General features: G+C 36.8%; 1 protein-coding gene across 3 annotated transcripts in view; it reads left to right on the forward strand.

Moving 5' to 3' along the window:
* The window catches only part of HDAC9 (histone deacetylase 9), a 268,924-nt gene that overhangs the window by 14,258 nt on the left and 236,794 nt on the right, over nt 1–17,872 (forward strand). Inside the window, exon 1 of one of the 3 annotated variants that reach the window (XM_059844308.1) lies at nt 884–901. The exons of the other annotated variants lie outside the window; for them this stretch is intronic. The gene's annotated coding sequence lies outside the window, so the exon portion shown is untranslated. Of the gene's footprint in view, nt 1–883; nt 902–17,872 lie in introns of those variants that run through there. 3 annotated transcript variants of the gene reach the window in all.

A 17,872-nucleotide genomic window follows, 5' to 3' on the forward strand; every position in this document is an offset into this window, starting at 1 on the left:
AAGAGTTTCTTCCTATATCTAATGTAAACCTCTGCTCTTTCAGTTTGAACCCATTTTCTCTTGTCCTGTCACTACAGGTTCTTAGGAAAAGTCCCTCTCTATCTTTCTCATAGACTCCCTTCAGGCACTAGAAGGACACAATTAGGTTACCCTGAAGCCTATTCTTCTCCAGGCTGAACAATCCCAATTATCCCAGTCTTTCCTTCTAGGAGATGCCTTCTGATGCCTTGAGTTTTAGCTTTCATATATTTCAGATTCTGTGCTGCCTAGGGGTGTAGCTCTGAGCCTCATGTTAAGTATTTGTAAGCTTTCTTCACAGGCCAGGTGGACAAAACAATCCTTTTCCAGCCTCAGACCAAGGACAACCCTTATGAGCTTCTGGCCAGAAGGTATAAACAACAGGGAACTGAAGAAGAGAAAACAAGGAGGATGGGACTTCATAACCTGAAGCTATAATTGGACAATTATCTCCAATATGCAAATGGATCAAAACTTATAAAAGTGTGAGACCTCATGACTGGTCTTCCATTTTGTGACCATTTTGGGTCCATCTTGGGTAAACCCCTGGCCAGGCTCTTGCCCTGCTACTGCCCAGGGTGTGTTCTTTGAGGCCTTTTAATAAATATCGACTTTATTCTCTTATCTCTATCTAGTCTCTGTTCCAGGTCAGCCTCTCAAGGCATCACTTCCATCCTTCCAGTCATCTTCTTGGGCCTCCTCCAGACTCATTCCAACAGATCAATGTCCTCCCTGTGCTGAGCATCCCAGAACTGAATGCAGAATGTCAGGTGGGATCTCATGAGAGTGAAATAAAGGGGCAGAATCACCTCCACTGACTTGCTGGCAATGCTTCTTTGGATTGATTTCACAGGCCTTTAAACTGAACTCCCTTCTTTCTAAGGTACATGTCATACCTGTTAAAAATCAAATTAATGTTGTTGAAAGGGACAGTCTCAATATTAAAGTATGCTTAAAACATCACATCCACTTTTGCTAAATAAAAATTAAGCTGTAATTTATTAAAACATGTAGTGAAAAGCATCTTGTGGAAAGGATTAAATATTTTATTACAATATATGCATGCAATGTTTTTGAGTACAATGTATTTGTTTGTATGTACAGAACTTAATTTCTTCTCTGCACAATTTGTTCATGTATTTTCACATTTATTTTAAATGCTCACATAGATGGAAGGTGTCATATACCTAGCACCAGCAAATGGTATGCAGTAAGCAAGTTATAGTCAGTAACTAAATTTCTTATATACTGTGAGTTGATGTTATCAGAAATAAATGGCATATAGGCATATACTCTGAAATTTGATTCTTTAAAATTTCAGCTTCAAAATTAAGGAGCTCAGTCCTGCTCAGCATACATTGAAGTAACACAAAGACAAACTACAGGCTGGTGCCTTTCAAAGTACCTGTGGCAGATATAAGACTTCAGCTCTCTGTAGAACTGTACCTGCCTACATTTAAAGATGCTTACTCTGATTTTGATCTTTTCCTGTCAGCTTGATTATAGTGGTATTCTTTGAAGACTTACTCAGTGATTTCAGTTTTTTAAAATATAGAGAGATTAAATGCATTTTCTCTAATAATCTAAGTAGAAAGTGAGTGCTCAAAGCAAAGATTGCACTGTTTGAGAACTTTATCTGTTTGTTCTCTTCAACAGGTCTTTGTAGTTTGAAAAATGATGACACATCTAGACCGAAAGCTCTTCGATTCACTTATTGAATTTCAGTTTTCTTTTATGCTTTTTAGTTTAAGTGACAAATGTGACTCATGTGGGATGGAGTCCTTTCAATATTCCTGTGTTTTGGCAACAGTGGAAGTACAGTAGTCAATGAAAAAACGCCATAGGTGGGGCAGGACAAATCTTAATGTTTGGTGACAGCAATGGGCTATATTGAAGTGAGAGGATTTTAAAAAATCAGAATAACAGATTGGTCACTAGGTAGCACATCTGAAGGGGACCATCTTAGTTGTATTATTAGCAAATAAATAGATGGAAGGATATCTGGAAATATTTTAAAAGAAAAAAATGATGTGAATATACAGATTTACCCCTTTTCCATAGATAGGTTGACATCCAACATAGGTTGACATTGATAGCAGGCAAAAAGTTATCATGGTTGAAGCAGATTAGAGAAGCCCATGTAGAAAGTGGTGCTGGATGAATGCCTGGGACACTCAACAGTTTGGATACATATAATCTATGAATGGAAATGTGCCAGTAAAGAGGAATTAGGGAAAGTTGTTAAAGTGTGACCTGAGGAACAAAATTATTAAAATTTATTGATTGTGTGTAACACTGAAGTTCTTTCTCATTTTGAGAAAGTGGAGCTGTAGCTATAAATGCCACTTTTTCAGGATGAAGTTTTTACTCTAGCCAGAAATAATAAAATAGGAAACAGTAATAGTATGTATTTTTCATCAAAGCATCTCCTGTAGTCTGTAATGCGCTTTCTTTGGCAGATGCTGACCTTTAATTGTGACTTCTGTGCCTAAACAAAGGTAGCAAAAACATCTTCATTCCAAGGAAAAGGTGTCTTTCTCGCTGACAATACTAGCAGATATTCCTGACTTGAAAAAGGTCAAGAAATCCTATCATTTTTCTTTCTGAACATCATGCCTAATTTCCTTGCTATGTGCAGTACATCATGAAAAAAACCCCATGTTTTTGGAATCTTATCAGTATCAGGATGAAAAAGAACTTCTCCCTGGGTCTTGGAGCATTGACTGGTGGGTTTTGGTGTTTTTTGGTGGTTTTTTTTTTTTTTTTTTTGACTGCTTCTGAAAATCTTTTTGTTATTGTAAGAGTAAAAAAATGAGCCTTTGAAAGAGATGATAAATACTGCTACTTTTTTATTGTCTAGCATTAGAACTGGATCAATAAATATTAAAATGTTATTAAATGGAAGCAGAAGGACACTCCTATAGATTTCAGCAGATCTGAATTTTTATTATTACATTGATAAATATATTTGGCACTTTTCTCCTGCTGAAATGGAAGTATTTGCTATCTTGCTTTATTTCAACTTTTAAAACTACATGGAACTGAGAATTCTTTGATTTTCCTACTTCATGAGGTATCTTGCAGCTCTTTTTTTATTTTTTTTTTTTACCCTTTCCCCTTGCCCCAAGCTGATGCTTTCAAGCTTACATTTATTCCTGAATGGAAGTTCTGCTTTTCTGTAAAGCATTCTAACTTTATCTTACTGCTTCTTTTCCTTGTCTCTCTATCACAGTAATTGGCTATTTTAGCTGAAGGCATGTCTTGGGGTAAAGTTCAGTTCCTTACATCATCTTCTGGCAGCCTAGCAAATTCTCTTAACCTTTTCCATGTCCTATTCTGTCTCCTGTTCTGTTTCTCAGCTTCTGGACAATTCTTTCTTGACTGGCGATAACTGAACCTTTTTACCTGCCTCTAGGAAACTGATATTCCTCCTAGCTCTACTAAAAAAGAAGGGTTGAATGCATAGCATGACAGTTTTATAAGGCTTTGTCAGTTATAGTGGGAGAGAAGCTTCTCTTTTGTTTTCCTAGGCATTAAAAAACCCCCCAAACTTGGCTAAGTGATTAAACTGAACAGTATTCATGGACTAGTGCAATGCATGTGCTGCATAGCTGCAGCATCTGTATAGCTTTTTCTTAGCCCTGAAAAGTGAAAAGGCTTTGTGCTGTTCACTTTCATCTGGATAGGTTCAGTTGTGTGCTTATGGAATTTCTTGTAACAGTGCAGAAAAACAATAAACTACTGATAAGGCTTTTCTTTGCTTCACATTAGTAGCTGTTTTATCAATATTTAGGTGTTTTTTCAATACTAAATCTCAAGCCAACATCTATAACAACTTCAGATTTTTAGTGGAAGAATCAACTTGACTTTTTGCATACTCAAAAATGTATGTAAATGTGAGCTTGAAACCATTGAATGGTTTGGGTTGGAAGTGGACCTTGAAGATCATCTGGTTCCAACACCTGTGACATGGGCAGGGACATCTTTCACAAGATGAGGTTGCTCAAAGCCCCATCCAGCCTGAATTTAATGATGGGGCATCCATAAACCCCCTGGACGACCTCTTCCAGCATCTCATTACCCTCATCATAAAGAATTTCTTACTTATGTCCAATCTATCCTCTTTCAGTTTCAAACCATTGCCCATGTCCTGGTAAAAAGGTACATGTCTTGGTAAAATGCTTTTCTGATTATTCTTGTATATGTACTGAAGGCCTACAGTAAGATTTATCTTAATTTACTTGTATGTGATATCAATTCTGTGAAGCCAATTCTTCATTTTACTGTCAAGTCAGTTTGTGAACTAGTGCTGAAATAGGTGAATGCTCAATTTTCTCTCTGTAGGCAAGCAGACGGTAACTTTTCATTATTATTTTGGTTGCAATTTAACTACATCACTAATTTTCTTATAATTGATATAATAATCAGAAAAATGTTCAGTCACAAATGCTGGATATTGCTTCCTAGTCTTACTCAATGTTTTGCTAGTCTAGAGATCCTGAAAATAAAGCTACATTTGCCTGGTTGCTGTTTTTGGAGCCTGAAATGACCTGAGATTTGGCTCAGGCAAAATTTGAGTGGGTTTTTAAAGGAGGTGACGTGACTGCCCTCATTTTTTGGGAAACCTCATCCGGTTTTATACAGGCTATTTTAGCCACAAGTTTATGGTTAGGGATTTTTATGTTCATAAGGAAAGTGGCTTCTTCCAGCTGTGGGACAGTGGAGTTGTTCTATATTTACTTGCTTTAAGCTCAAATTTTATGTTGCCAATGAAGTGTAGTTGAACAAAGAGCTTTCTTACTGTGAATGTCTGTGCCTTCATTTGCCTGTCTTTATTAAATAAATAGTTTTAATTTTCTAGTAAGTAATTAGGTTAGGCATTTTTTACTTGGCACAGTAGAAATTTTTTTTTGTTTTGCTTTCTTTCAAATTGTGTTAGGTTTTACTTTGCATAGCTCTGTTTAGGCAAATCTAACCATGAGGATGTTCATGTGTCCGAAAGTCAAGAGAAATTTAATTGCCATGCTATTAAAGTTTAAAAATAAAATAAAAATTACAATTGTATCTTTATACTAAGTAAAAAACCCCTTGGTTACGCTGGAAAATATTTCAATGGGATGTTTATTTACCAGTCTGTGGTATGGCATGTGTAATGTCCTCAAGCCTAATGATGCAGCTTGTGTTGAAATTGTTTCTAGTTGAATTTTCAATATGGTTGGTGTTGCAACAACAACAACAAAAAGATTAGGTATCTGCAGTGAGGGGTCTGCAGCAGGAGGTATGTAGCTGCATGAGCAGTCATGGACTGTGGACAGGTTGTTGGGACTCTGCCAGTAAAAATAACATAAAATCTTTTCCTGTTTGCATATCTCGACTTTATGGCTAAAAGGATTTGGCAGCAAATCCAAATGTAACAATATAATTTTAATTATATTCTCTTATGCTTCTTTTTGTGGGAAAAAATCTAGGGCTGCTTTCATTAACGTCTCTTTTACTATGGAAATGTGGTTACCAAAGTGACTTTTGCTTGAATGGGAGGTGACACTTTGCTTGGATACATATGGGCTTTGTGTACAGAAAAAAAAAAAGAGTGAAAGTTGTATTTCTCTCAGTTTAAAACTTTAATTTTCTGAAAAGTGCACTCTTAAATTCTATACTGAATATCTTGTAAGTTCCTAAATCCCTTTTACTTTCTGGTGTGCTCACAAGCACTGTATATGTGACTTTCTCTTAATTTCAGTACATTCAGAATGTGCTAATATTTGTACATGGAATGACAATCTATAACTCTGGTTTTGGTGGGATTTTTTTGTTGTTGTTGTGTTGTTGTTTTTTTTTTTTTTTTTCCTTACTACTGGAAGATCCCTCTTGCTCAAAGTTATATAGACAAGATAGAAAAGTTGCCTTTCACATTCCTTACCCCAGCCATGTGCTGGAAGCCCAGTTCTGTTCCACTTCCCCCATTTATTGTGTCCCTTCCTGCCTCCCTGCTTTTGCTAAACCATCTGTGCACTTCCCTTGAGTCCCAAAGGCTTAAGAAATGTCCTATTTTGTTTGACATTAGTTTTGCTTATATTAGTTTGATAAGTGATGGTTGGACTTAGAATTGCTTCTGCAACCTGAAAATATTTTTTTTAAGGATGACATATTTGTCTTTTGGTTTCAAATTCTATTGGCCTCTTAATTTTATGCAGCAGTAGTTAAAAACATTGCATTATCTAAAGTTTGTGGTTAACATGATAGATTTGGATAAGTCACAGATTCCTTGATAAGACAGGGATGAATACTCATTTTTTTGTGTAAAAAAAATAGCTTTTGCTATTCTTTTACCTATTTCAAAGGTAGCAGCAAGAGAAAAGGTTTCATTAAAGGATGAAATGAATTCTGTGATTCTGTTTGACTGGTTGACATCTGCGTCTTCTCCAAGCTGAACAAACCAAGTGACCTCAGCTGGTCCCACAAGGCAAGTCTTATAAAGTCTTGCCCTCAAGGCCTTTCACCATCTTGGTCCCCTCCTCTAGACACATTCTAATACCTTGATGTCCTTCTTACATTGAGGTACTTAAACCAGCACAGTGTGCTTGAGATGGCCTCACACCAGTGCAGAGCAGAGTGGGCCAGTCACATCAATGAGCTGGTGATGATGTGCTTGATGCTCCCCAGGAACATTTTGGCTATCAGGATATATCCCATTAACTTATACTCCACCTGCTGTTAACTGGGACCCTCAGATCTCATTCCTGGCTGTTCACAAATGCAACCTCTTCCATGGATATTCAGAATCCTGATGTCGAAAGAATAGGAAGAAAAATAACCAAGCTTTTAATGTATTTAAACATCTTTATATGTTTCCTGCATTTGTGATGGCAGGTGCAATGTTCTGTGTTCTGTGTTGCAAGTGTTTGCCAAAACCATGGAGTTTTAATTCCAACTGTTTTCATCCAGTCAGGGTTAATGAAAAAGCATTGAGTCATCCTTAGCCCTGGTTTTGCTTGTTGTGCTTTTACTTTCACTAAAATCAAGTGCAGGGGTTTTTTTGTATGGGCATAGAAATTGTTTTGGGTTTTTTGCTTTTTTGTTTATGGGTATTTTCTTGGGTTTTTTCTATTTTTTTTTCCTCCCCCAAGTAGTGAAGAAACTTGGTGATTTTATCTTGCGGTGATTTTTCTCGAGGTCTTGAAATCTGTGATTCAAAAGTGAAATTGAGTGTTGAAAGAAGAAGCCCACACAGATGAAAATGGTTTGATTGTGCATGAGTACTTTCAACAGTTGTAATCCTACCAAGAAGGGAAACTGAGTCAGTGGATAAAAAGTCCATTATTTTTTGTATGTATGTAGCTAGATGAAAAAGTGCACAGATACAGAATTCATTTTATTAAATTGGGAGATTTACCTGTAGCTTGTTTTAGGTGTAAATTTCAAATTTGCTTGTTTTAACTGATAGTGATATTTATGCCTGATATTTACAAAGGTGTAAGCTTCCTTGTAATAAAGCATAGGTGCAAAAAATTCACTGCAAGTATATGTATATCCATATTTCGGATGGGGACAAAGCCACAGATGGTTGATTCTATGTGTGTTGAGTCTTAATTTATTTGCTCAGCCCTCAGACACTGAGCAAGAGTGGACAAGAGCTTGGTCAGAACGAGGGTTGTGTTGAACTTTTTTCCCCCCTCCTGCACAAGACTTACTTTCCATGAGCTTCATGAATGTCATTAACTCTTCTTGTTACTTTGTCCTACTGCTGCTACTAAATGACAATACACACTTGCAGCAGAGGTCAGAATTTTCTATAAAGTTCTCATTTATGAGTTGAATTGATCACCCAGGTGCAATAAGAAGTCTCTTGCATTGTTGTCAAGTTCCAGTAGGAAAGATGTACTATAATATTTATAAGTTATTAAAGATAAATTTTTTTTTTTCCTACTGACATGGGTGAAATCACAGATAACAAATTGAGCATGAAAAGAATTTTTGGTCTTCAACCTGTGATCCAATTTAACTGCCTGATTCAAAGAGTCTCTTTTCTTGGTTTGTATTCCACTGTTGAAAATGCCAAAGTATTAATCAAATTTCCATGTATCATTTGGTCTCTGCTGAATCATACTCTTAAAACACGTCAGTTTAGAATTAATCCTTGTCTTGTGAAAACAAATAAGGCTCTACAGTAAAGAAATCTATTGTCAAAGGACATTCAGTGTAAATGTTCCTCAAAGCATCAGCTGCAGTGAAAGGTTTATTTTCTTGAAAGAGCTTTACAACATTTGTTACTTATCAAACACTGCAAATAACTATTGCAGCAATTAAAGACTCTGTGATAATAGTTCTTTAGAATTGGAAAGACAAAATTGAAGCCTAATGTATCTAGAAGCTAGTGTAAAAAAACTTGTCAAATCTTTGATAAATTTCAATGACAACAAAAAGTTGTTTTTCTTGTGGGGTAAGTTTTCATAAAATAATTCAGCTTTATGTTCTTTGGCCATCTATACACTTTTCCTGAGGAAAATTTGACTGAAGCTTTTTCTTTAATGAACAGAAAACTATTTGGCTGTTTAGCAACAGAAGCTTAAGGAATCTTGATGATTATAAAGACAAAAATCATTTTGCTGCTAAGCAGATAAACCCACTTTTCTGTCATAGATTTAAATGGAAAATTTTGACTCATCTCACTTACTTTTAATGCATGAAATAACATTGGACATCAAACATCTCATGTAATGAATCACAACTATGAAAAACTTACATGGGGAGGTTGCTTCTACTTCCTTCTAAGCTTGTTGACAGCTTCTGTGTACCTATAGACCTTCTCCTGCATCAATTCTTATTAATGGGGTTTTATCACTTTGGAAAAATCTTAAAGATAGCAGTCTTCACTCATCACTGTGCTTGGTGCCTGCACTACACCCCGTTTCCCTGTCCTGTTTGCCAGGTCTTTGCAGGAGGAATTCCTTAAAGTGCTGCATAAACACGTGATGGTGTTCTCACATGGGGTCTCTGTGTGTTACATAGTGGAAGTAGCTGACTAATTCCTGTTGGTGATTGCCATGATTCCTGGCTTGTGCTTTACCTGTTTGTAGGTGTGTCTGTTTCCTTGTATGCTGGGGAGGGACTCCTGGCCTAAAATTAGGTTGTTGTGAGTTTGTATTTTCCATGTCTTACTCCTGTGTAATATTAAGGTTTGTGGAAAAGCATCCATAGTGTGCAAGTCAGAATTACTAACAATCTAAATATGCCTGCAGGTTTGAAGTTCTCTGCTTTATGTTTCTTCAAATATTTGTTTCTCAGGTTAATATTTTAAGACATATAACTGATAAAATTAAGAAACCATTCAAAAATACTTCTTTCCCGTAAAATGATGCCTCATATCATAAGTGACTAAGACTTTCCCAAAATCAGAAATACATGTGTGAATAGAAGAGTGCAATTACTTACCTGTAAATGATGTAACATGTCTACAGCTTTCTGAGTGTACCTGTGTCACTGAAGCAATGCATCTGAGTCTGGATACTCTTTCTTTAGAGGAGAGAATGGTACACATGAGAAGGTCATGTTTGAGACCTGTGTTTTGAAGTTCACAGAAATTTCCTAATTCAAGGCCATTGAGGCATGCTGTTCCATATTTGACATTTCAAAAAAGTTTTGATAACTTTTATAAGCCAGTTAAATAACAGAACATTGAATGTCTTATTAAATGGTTTGAATCCTGGATGGGACACCTAGGTCCTAATTTAATGGAAGTAGCAATAGTGGTTCAGGAGAAACCAAAGAGTTTTGTAGCCTCTGTGGAAGGGCTGGAGAGCACCAGAATATTATGATGATTCACCTTGAGGTATGTCTGGATTTATCCAAACCAAGTGTCAAAGCAAAGCTTACAGAGACTTATTGTGATCTAAAAATATGAGCTGTTTGCAAATCAGGTGCTCTTGAATATGATTATCCAAGCTAATATCTATGTATAAGCATACAATCTAGCAAGAATATGGGTTTTTCAAGGGTACTTTAGTCTTTTTAAATGCAGTAATGATATTTCCAAGTGTTTTTGGTCACTTCAAAATGATTAATCATGGCATACCAAGGAAGGTTTCAGTGGGGGACAGTATGTCCTTTTGTTGTAAAATCAGAAAAAATGTATCAAATTCAAACAATTTACTGAAAGTAAGTTATTGGGGATTCCAAATTAAGTTTTTACAATGTCAGAAGAAGTTTATATGTGAAGTTGCTTTTGTAAAATTTTATTTATATTTTTTTTTCATTTTAACTTTGCCATCACATACTCTCAAGTTTTCTTTAAGAGCTGGAAAGGAAAGCAAGACTGATTCCTTCAGAGAACCATTCAGATCACAGGCCAAGCATCTGAAACTGCCTTTGGAGGCTTTCCCTTCTAGATCAATGGTCTCTTTGAGGCTGATAATTCTTGTTGCATGAGGTGTGTTCTGTTATTCTAAACTAGTGCAATGTTGCAGAAATGCAAAAGTGGTTTTTTGTATGAAGGAAGCTTTGATGTTCTGATAGGTTCTAGTAACAGAGCCCTGCTGTAGTAAATATTCAGGTACTGTGTATCTCAGACTAAATTCAAAACTAGTTGTTATACTGCCCTTCATGGGAAAAGATAGAGTAAAAAAAGGAATAGGGGAGAATTGTGTTGCTGTCTCTATTTTTTTATGGGTGGCTATATGTCAGTTACTGCACTGTGCAACAAGGCCAGTAAGAGCTGAAATAAACTTCAGTGTAAGAAAAAAAGAAGGGGGAGTGGTTGAGAGAAAGTTAGTTTTCATCTGGTGAAAAGGCACACATAAACCAAAGCTGAAGCACTGAAGTACATATTATAGACTCAGAGGGTTTCAGAATTATTCTGTCCATGGTCTGCTTCTTGCTCCTTTGAAAGAACAAGTTTGTGGTTCTAGTGCACTGAACTATGCTGGTTTACCTGAACCCATGGGAAAAATTATATTCTACTGTAATGTTTACCTAATAAATTTTTTGTTCTTGTGTACAGCTATTTATTAAAACTGTTTTGTAGCATTTTTAAAATTATTCCATGTGTATGCAGACATAGATCAACAGCCTGCCTCCTTCTCTCCTTCCCTCTACTGTAACACGTTGTTAATAGTTTTCATGGGTTAAAATTGCATTGTAAATTGTTTGCATGGGTTAAAAATTCCACTTAATCTCAAGCATTTTTAGAGAAATGGATGTTCTTAGACACACAGCAGGCAGAGATGGATAAGGGTATGCACAGCAGGGTTGTTTCTTTTCACATTACTTGAAAGGGTGGGTTTTTTATTTCTTTTTTGTTTTAATTACTGAGTGACTGAGTTACAATAAACTACTGATGATTGAAGTGTGGCCTCCATGAGTTATGCCCAGTATAGCTCCATAGTGCAGAGCTCACAGTGCTCCTGTAAGTCTGTACTCCAGCTGTCACTTAACTTTGCCTTTGCTCACCACAGAGGTTTGCTTAAATTTTTTTCAAAGTCAAATTTAAGAATTTAGAAAGCATTTCTAAATTGAGTGCATGAGTTGTCTGATGGTTTCTTACCAGGAGCTTAGATAATTAGTTTTCATAGTGCTGGGTAAGAGTCAAAGTAAAAGAAACTTAGAATTTGTGATTTCCTTCAAAGTAATTTGGACTCTGTAATTTCTTGTTGTGGCTTCTTTGAGAAGTTTTAAGAGACAGATTCTTTCTTCCAGTTGTATTCATCTGATGGAAGTTTGTCCACAGTCCTGCATGAGGGGAGAGGACTGTACCCAGTTTGATGTGACCTACAAGGACTGTTCTGTGTGTGTCTTGTGGCAGAATGGCTGAGGCTGGAAAGTGGCTCTAGAGATTTCCTAATTCACTCAGATGAACAAAGCAAAGTCAGCTATAGTAGACTGGCCAAGGCCATTTTCATTTGGGGTTTGAATATCTCCAAGGATGGAGATGATGTCTGGACAACCTGTTTGTTTGAATGAAAAAGAGTTTTGTTTCTTTCCTTGTGTGCTTCAGTGAACTCTGAATTTTAAGTTTGATTTTTCCCTATAAGAAGTTTTTGTTTTCAGTACTGATTAAAATCTGGCATAATTTAAAAAAAAATCAAAATGTGGACCTAAATAGGCCTGTCTCATATCTTCTTTTCCTGCTCTGAAAGCATCATATAGGGCAGTCCCTCACCTGCTGTGGTATCTGCTACTACCTGGTTGTACTTGATAGAGGCCAAGTCTTGTACATCAGCTCTGCTTTGGGAGGGCACATCTGGATGTGCACCCTTTTTAATTCAGACAAAGGGCTGGCATGAAAGGGGAAGGCAGAACAACTTAAGCAGCAGCAGAAATATTTCTGCAGTATTTCTGTGGTGAACTAGTTCCAAATCCTGATTGAGGCTGAAAGAAAAAAAGGTCATTTGGCTCTTTTTTTTTTTTTTTTTTTTAAGCTATATTGTATTTCTAACTGATTTCTGGGAAACAGAGCAGAAGCTTGTGCCAATTTGTTGTAACTGGCATAGCAGAAAGCCCAGCCAGCAGCTTAGCAGCACATTATTTGATCCTGTTGATTGAGACCTTGGATTCTGTTTTGGTGGAAGACATCATCTCATCTTGATTTTTAGAAAACTTATTTGCCTCATCTCTGTACTAGGCAGTGAATGTAAAAGAGGCTGTTGAAATAGCAGTATGGCTTTATTGCTTGCTTTAAAGAATTTCAGGAAGGAGGATTTGTTTTACAGGACAGAAGTCTGAGCCTCTCACAACTGTGTGAGCCATGTGCTCACAGCATGTGTGAGGTCTAACACTGCTTAATATTGCATATGAGAATTGCTAAAATTTAGTGATTTGACTTATTAGTCAAAATAAATATTTGCATGTTAGAAGTAGAGCTGAGAATTCTTTACAGATTCTGTAAGATGTACTTTTCTGTTAGGCACATAAAAAATTACTTTGTTGGGGAAATATAAAGAGTATGAAATTCCAGGACTTGCTGCTGGAGTGGTTCTTTAGTACATTACCTTCAAAGGAATGCACTGCAAAATTTTTACAGACTTCAAAAAGTCTTTAAGTAGATACCTAATTAAGAATAAGATGCCTGAATACCTCGTGGTGAAATACTTAATGCTGCACTGAGCTCTGGATTCTGAATGCTTTGCTGTGAAACCCCTAAATTCCCACTGGAAGCAGATATATACCCCAATGTCTATTGGACTGGGCTTTGGTCTTTTTACTGCAAGTAAATCTGCACTGTATTTGCATATAAAGGTCACTGCATAATTGCATGTGCTGCTAATGTCCTGGTTTTGCTTTAGCTTCCACTTCTTGTACATTTTTAAACCAATTATAATAGCCATTTGCTTTTTGAACTGATGTCTTCAAGTACTTTGTCTTGGAATTCACACCGTTCCTTAACACTTTACCACCTTTCCCATATGCCAGTTTACTTCCTAATCAAATTTAGAAGTTTGATACAAGGTTAGAAGGATTTGATTTGGCACTCTGGGTTTGGCTTACATGGGTGCAAATAACTTCAGTAAAAGTTCATTGTGATTTGTCTTCCAGTCATTATGTGGTAGTGGATTTTTTATTATTTTTTCTAAGATCTACAGCTTGATGTCTTTTTAATGTGATTTTTTTATTAGATGCTGCATGAATACCTATTCAACAATTTTCTTTTGAAAAATACCTTTCATTTAGAAACACGTATTTTTTTAAGCATCATGCTGTTCATATTCTAGAAAGAACAACTCTTGTTCTTTTGTTTTTTGTTGTTTTGTTTTTAAGCTTTCATATTTCATTTAATTGAGTTTTTTGCTGAACTGTTCATTGGACAACTGCATTTGTACTAATTCTTACAGCTGTTTTACATGTTTGGCTTTTTAACTCACAAGCTGTTAAGTGTGAGAAGTGAATATTTCTTTCTTCTGACTCTTGAGCACTTGTGACTCTTAATGGCCTCCAGCATTTTAATCTCAATTCCAAACAATTTGTTTCTAAGTAACTGAAAGCTATTTTGAAACAATATATGCAGCAGAGAACAACTAGGTGTATTATTAAGGGTACTGACCTGTCATGTTCAGAATTTAATGAAGTGTATAATTTTATATTTTTATCCACAAAGTCTTTCATAATAATTTTCTAGACCCCTTTTCAAATAGAGCTATTTTAGGTTAAAAATCCTCCTGGAAGAGAGAGATCTGGAAGATACCTCCAGGATGTAGTTGAGAAAACTATGGATTCATTTCAGAAGTTCTCATGAAAAATTCATCTGGGACACAGGGAAAATAGAAGTAAAAATATATTTTTCATCTGAATTCTGTTAATTTGTATTCATTGCATTATATCTCAGAAACTCAATTCCCAGAAGAATTTTGACATATAGGCACAAGATAGAAAAAAATGTAGTTTTGGGACAACATAGTGAAAGATGAGTTTAAAGAGATAGTGTCAACTTGAAATGCTTATTTGTGTTAGAAAATACTGTACCTAAAATGTAGTCATGAGAAACATAAGGTTTGTGGTGGCTGGTGGGCATGAAAACCTACATTCCATCTTGCACTCTTCTTTTGTAGCCATTTCAAAGGTGCATCAGTTGTTGAATTTCCTTTGAAGAAAAAGGGGAAGGTGTATGGTTCTTGGATGAGCAAATAAGAGTTGCTAATGTGTAGCATCACCTCCAGTGATATGCATGAATGTAGAAATTAATTTGCTGTATGTTGTTCTGTATTCTAAAATGCCAGCTTGATAATGAATAAAGGATGAATTATCTTTCAGTTAAAATGTAGTAAAACAAACCCTTAGAATGTGAGTGTGGCAATGTTAAATTGTAGTGCCTTAGGAAGTGCACTTAGTCTATCCTAAATCCTGGAGCCCCTTTCTGTACCTTAGCTTACTATCTTCAGGATTTGGCCAATCAGGAATTGTGTGCTGTTTTTTGTGAGTGGAGATGGAGCACAAATTCATCTCCCAATGAGCAAAGCACCTCTCATGAAATTTTAATGCACAACAGCCTGTGCTGGGTTTTTTTAATTTTCAGTGCTAACATTAAAAAATATGTGGCACTGTAGTTCATGGTGTCTAATTTGCACTTTGACATTCCTTCAGAAAAAGAAATGAAGAAATGTCAGCTTATCAGTAGAAATGTATTTGAATGAGAGTGTCTGTGTTGTGAATATAATTCTGTACATGGTAATGTGGAGTTTTTCATGTTCTAAATGGGAGCTTTGACAATGTGAGCCTTGTATCATATTTACAAGGAGTTGTTAAAACTGAACCTGAACAACAACATTCAGCTTAGTGAAAGCTCTGCATTTACATGACATATATGGAAATAGAGTATCAGGAAGGATGCCAACTGCCACCTCATTAAATAAGACTACCAGTACAGTTGAATTTACGAAATTCCTTAACAGAAATCTTTTTATGGGAATCCCAGCAGAACACTTTCCTGTACTGGAATTATTCTCACTAGGTTTAACTGCCTTGACTATTCAATGCTGATGCTGTCTTTTTGGTGATCTTGAAAAGGAAAAATCAAGTAGTAACAAGAGCATCTCCACACCTCTGGAGGAGGTACCTAGTCCACACCAACAGCTACAGCAAGTTGCCCCGGACTGTGTACAATCTCCAAGGATGGAAACAAAAAACTTACTGGGAAGCCTATTTATTGGATGTTTGGCCTCAATAACAGGGAAAAGTACCTTCTAATGTTTAAATAGAATTGCCCATATTTCAGTTTGTGTATACTGTTTGCCTCTTCTGTCTCTGGGGATGGCTGAGAACAGTCTTGGTCTGTCTTCTTTACTGCTTTTTACCTAGCTACTCTGCAATGAAGCATCTCCTTTTCCTCTGATCTTGGGGCTTTTTCTGTTTCTCACTTTGCTCCCTGCCACCCACCCCAGCCTTGGCACATGCATTCAGTAGATCCAGTTTCTCTAGCCCATTGAAGTCCCTCTGAATGACAGCAGAACCATCTGCTCTGTCAATTCACTCCTTCCAATTCTGGATTGTCTGTGGAATTGCTGAGGTTATGCTCTGTACCATGAGCCAGGTCCTTAATGAAAAGCAGTCCTGGCACCAGTGTTGACCCCTGGGGGCTCCATTGAAGGGACTGGCCTCCAGCTGGACTTTGGCCTGCAGATCACAACCCTTGGAGCTTGGCAGCACAGACTGTTTTCAGCCACCTTGCTGTCCACTTTCCTGGGTTTCACAGTTTGTGAGGGTGTTCTGGGGAACAGTGCTGAAAGCTTTTCTTTATTCAAGATAAACAACATTCTCAGCTCTCCTCCCATCTATTTTCTAACTATCATGTGGGCCAAGCATGATTTCCCTTCATAAATAAAGGCTGCCTATTTCCCCCCACCTTCCTGTCCTTCACATGCTTGGAAATTGTTTCCAGGATTATTTGGCCCATCACCTTCCAAAACATTGAGTTGAGGTGGACTTTGGTTCTCTCTGTTCTCCTTGTCCTTCCTAAAGACAGGAGAGATGTTTCTTACAGTCTGTTTCAACCTGCCTTGATAGTCGTGACCTTTCAAATCTGTTCTGGGAGTGGCTTTGCAGTGATGCTGTCCAGGTCCCTCAGGACTTGTGGGGGCATCCATTCCCTCAAGTCACATGAACTTATGTATGGCCAGCTTGTTTAAATCTTCCCTAAACCTGACTCTTCTCCAAGGGTAAATGTTCCTTGCTAGGGAAGGAACTAGGAAGAGCTAGGGAGCAGCTTGTTTTTACAGTTTCAGCACAGCTGGTATCCGTAACCCGGTCCAGGGTTGGTGGGACCACTGTTTTGGGTACAGATTGTCACTCAGATGGAATATTTGCACTGACAGGAGCATGCCAGTCGTATTTACTGATTTCTCTATCTCACATTCACAACTATCCCAATTACTAGGCACTGTCTTTATTGAGTGAAAAAAAAAGTAAGACTTTTTTTGTGAGGTGAAATCTTAGCTTACCCATTTGAGAGTGCAGTCAGAACTGACCATGTGCTCTCTGCTCTCATATGAGCTTCAAATGTTTGCTTAGATGGGAGGTCTACATGAAGCTAACTTAAACAAAATTATAGTTTCAGTTATGGGGATTATTAGTGAATTTCAAGTATTAGAATATTGTCTAATCCTGATGCCCAGAATTTTCCTAATGCTCAAAAATTCTGTGTTTACCTTAAATGTATGCTGAGAATTCACTCAAGTAAAGCCCACAATCATGCATCAATATCCATTTTCTACTTTCTGAGAGAAACCACATTGTCCTAGCTGAGTTTGGATACTGAATGAATGGATGTTGGATTCACTGGAAAATATTTTTTCACGATCTGTGTGGCTGCTAAGATAATAATGAGATCAGTGAAATTAAGTAGAATCTTAGAACTCTTGAATTGTGTATCGGTTGTACTTTTATTGATAAATCTTGCCTGCTGCAGTGGTCCTTACTTATCCAAAGTAAGGATCTGCCCAAATGCACATTTTGGGTAGGGCTTAATAGTAGAGTCAGTTCAGTTTTATAGTGGTTCCATTTGATATTTAATTAATTTTGCTGCATGAGGCAAGCAAGGGAAAGTAGGATTTTTATCAAGTACAATGAATTTTGGTTTTACAGGTGCTGCCTGCTGGAGTACTGGTAGTGTCCAAATATCATGCCTATTTGAGCAGTGTATGTCCAGCTTGCTTTAGGGGGCATAAAAGCAGAAGTTACTTATCTAAATGTGTGATTTTCATTTCTTGAATGATAATGATGCTAAACTTAAATGATTATACTTGGTTAAAATGTAATTTACTATCTCGAATTTGGCTGAGCTCAGCTTGAAACTAAATGTGCAGTTGGTAGTTTAAAAAAAGTGACAAAAGCTGCTAAAATATTCAGCACTAAGAATATCTTTGACTACTTA

The sequence above is a fragment of the Haemorhous mexicanus genome, chromosome 1 (assembly GCF_027477595.1).
Source record: "Haemorhous mexicanus isolate bHaeMex1 chromosome 1, bHaeMex1.pri, whole genome shotgun sequence".
Classification (NCBI taxonomy): domain Eukaryota; kingdom Metazoa; phylum Chordata; class Aves; order Passeriformes; family Fringillidae; genus Haemorhous; species Haemorhous mexicanus.